General features: G+C 31.6%; 1 pseudogene; it reads right to left on the bottom strand.

The window, feature by feature from the left end:
• Positions 1–1,014: 1,014 nt before the first annotated feature.
• LOC132054035 (cysteine-rich receptor-like protein kinase 42) lies at positions 1,015–2,507 on the bottom strand (annotated as a pseudogene).
• Between the last annotated feature and the right edge of the window lie 1,117 nt (positions 2,508–3,624).

Here is a 3,624-nt window from a genome sequence, read left to right as displayed (position 1 = left end):
GTTTAAGTTATTTACATTATTATTATTATAACTTTTACAATTATCAGGTCATTCAAAGGAGTTTTAAAAGACCTTCTTAAAAGTGGGATTTGAAATATTAAAAATAAGATGTGTTATTTGCTATAACAAGTTAAAATAACTTGATATGATAAAAATTATTTACGCCACAGTGTATATTACTTAAACACAATATATTTTGATATGTTATATTCCACGCCATTGGCTTCAATCTATTTTTTACGCTAATAGTGAATTTTGATATGCTGTAATTCAAGTTATTAGATTAAATTACTTAATCTATGCAGTTACACAAATTAAAGTAATTTGATTGTCTAAAAAATTAAACTCTATCAGTGCGAAAAAAATAAAAATAAAAATAAAATTATGTTATATATACTGATAATATATGATACTCGTAAGTTATTACTTAACCATAAAGTTATTTGTGGTTTGAATTTATAGAAGTGAAAAGTGACGTGTGTATTATGGCATGCAATATTTAAAATGTATTTTTATCACCATATTGATATGAAAATCATTGCAACTTACATTAATTTTAGGATGATTTTTTAATACTTAAGCTTATATTTTAAAATATTACATAAAATAAAAAGATGTTAGTACGGCAGCACACTAACAAAAAGTCCAATCTCAAAATATCTCTCATGTCACCAAAATATATTAGATGATGAATTTGTCATTGTCGGGCTAATGTTAGTGTTTCATTACCGAAAATGCAATCGACTTTCTAAAGTATTCTATTCTTATTTCAGAAAATATAGATAGTCCTTTTAAAATATTTCAAAGAATCTCATTCTAAAAGCCTCATTGGATCAATTAAGAACAATTTAAAAAATTCCATGATAAAACAATACTCATAAATCTAAAGTAGAACCGAAAAAAGAAAAGAAAAAAACTTCATTGTGAAAAATTTCCTTGTGAGACCATACCTTGGTTCATTGCCCTGGAGAGGACCATTGTAAATCCATGAGTAATGGCAAGCAACCAAAATCCTCAAGAAATTTTCAAAAGTCTATTGCTTTCACTCGTCGAAAACCACTTGATTGAGAGACAGATAGCTAGCAAACTCATAGGAATGATTAGAAATTCCATCAGTGGAATACCAGTCTGAGCAAAAACTATATTTACTTATGGACGAACTACTTTTAGTATCTCGAGGGGCTAGTAAACTCGATTTTTCAAACGGAGGTTGCATAGGCACTGGAATTTCAATTTTTTTGTTTCTTAGGATTCTTACAATTTGAGACATAGATGGTCACGAGAATCTTCTAGTTTGTGTGCACAATATCCCTAATTGATGCACGCGTGATGCCTCCTGTTCTAGAAAATCACTCATCAGCCTGCTGTCAATGGACTCAGTAATCTTATTTAACTTGTAATTTCTCCACACCTATTGCAAGATTTAAGAACCATGGTTTATTTAGTACTAAATGCCAATGTAATCTGAAGGATGGACACACTCAAAAAGTATGTTATTGATATTGTTGAATTGTGTGCCAACTAATCTAAAAGTTTAAACCGTTAGAGGAAATACTTTTTAATGACTTCAACACTCGATTGAATAAGGACGGATTTGAGACTTACAGATTGTAGAACTGATCCGGAATCACTCACAAAGACATTGCTCTCTATACTACATGCAACCAACGTGGCTAGTGGCCACCACTCCAAAGGAGTAAACATCTGCTTTCTCTGTAAAACATCCTTGAAGAAGATATTCAGGAGTTAGATATCCCCTATAGCAGGATTAATCATATTATCAGCACTTCCGCAATCTTTTGATGGAAGCAAATCTTCTACATAGCTCTTGAAATAATATTATATTATTTCTCTTAAAGTTAGACTACAAGTATTCTTGGAGAAACTTAAATTAATATTTGAATATTGATGACTTACCAGGTTCCTGCAACTCCAGTGCTGACATGAGTTTTATGAGGAGAAAAACGTCGAGCAAGTCCAAAGTCAACAATTTTTTAGATGAGTTGATCATCAACCAGAATATTTTAATAACACCGTTGATTGTCTTTGCTTTGCTTCCTTCATGAAGATATGCAAGCCCTTATGCTATTCCCAATATAATTTCAATCTGCTTCAAAAAATAAGTAACATAAAAAAAAAACTAACAATGCTAAACTTCAAGAATCATTACCAAAGAGCACTCGATCAAGGTTCCTGTTAGATACATAAGCAAAATCAGAAGACTCTCTGGTCCTTCTATGTCACAAACCAATAGTTTCACAATATTCTTGTGTTGAATACGACTGATCAAATTGACCTCATTGAAGAACTCCTTTGCCTATTGACGCGTATTGTACAATATATACTAAACCAGATCCTCCTTGGCCTAACTTGTTTAACGGATCAAAGCCCCATGTTGCTTTTTCGAGCATTTCATACTTAAAATTTAGTTTCAACGTCTCAAGAGCCAGGGAAATCTTTTGAACCCTCTTTGTACCTTTATATGTTGCGATATGCAGAAGATCCATCATAAAATGAAGAAACAGAAATTAGTTAGTGATCTCATCAACCATTACAACTTTCTCAATCACCTTATAAGAAAATTTTGAGTTTACCATATCAAAATTATGTATATTGTCTATTAAAATTAATAGAGCAAGTAAAGGAGTATTCTCTGAGGTACTTTATTGCAGGTTGGTTCTTAACACATTTTCTCTTCTCACCCGAAATTCAGAAGAATAGTCGACAAACATTGTTCACCGAAAATAACCATTTCCACCTAAAACCAAGTAACCGTTTGTATAAATGAAGCACATTCATAAATTTTCCAAATCAAGGACAAATGAAAGGATTAGTAGTAAAGCCACATAACTACGTCTGTTGCAAATGAATATATAGAATATGCTATCTATCTCTCACTAAATTGCTGCTTCGTAACCTGCATATACATAGCATTTGATTGAACAAAACAAACTATTTTTGGTTCTGTTAACCGAGTTTCCCCCAAAATGTGTCTCTTGTTCCTCAATTTCTCAAGTAGCAGCCTTGGTTTAAGCCTAAAATTTAAAAAGCAAAAGTAATTGTTCCCAAGATTGAACAACCGAAAAAGAAAGAGAAATTAAGATTGGATAATGAAGAATACAGGAAAATGATCCTCCAAAAAAAATCAAAAGGTGCAAATAAACAATTAATATGAAGTATACTTAAGACGCCAAAATTCCCATAGTATAAGAAAGAGTGGCTACCCCGCATGTGGTAAATTCCAGTGGGAGATGCTTTTCTACTTTGGTATCGATACGCAAGTTAGCAAAGAAATCGTTAATTTAATAAACCCCAATTTAAACCAATTATATCGACATAAGTAGAAATTTGAATTAACCATAATAGAGTAAAAATAAATGCATTGTAGAAGTGAACCTATTGAATAACTCACAATATAATCTCTTCAGAAGAAATTTACGCACAACTGAATCAAGAAAAAAACACATACTATAATACAAGTGCAGAAGGTGAGTGAAAAGAAACCTTTTGGCATTTCCTGGAGTGAAAACTTGACAACGAATAGACTCACGGACGCTTTTCAGCTAAGCCTTGATTTGTAGTTTAAAAAAATGAAATAGGATAATAGACAAAAATAATAATTGT

The sequence above is a fragment of the Lycium ferocissimum genome, chromosome 4 (assembly GCF_029784015.1).
Source record: "Lycium ferocissimum isolate CSIRO_LF1 chromosome 4, AGI_CSIRO_Lferr_CH_V1, whole genome shotgun sequence".
Classification (NCBI taxonomy): domain Eukaryota; kingdom Viridiplantae; phylum Streptophyta; class Magnoliopsida; order Solanales; family Solanaceae; genus Lycium; species Lycium ferocissimum.
This window is presented reverse-complemented; position numbering and strand designations above follow the sequence as displayed.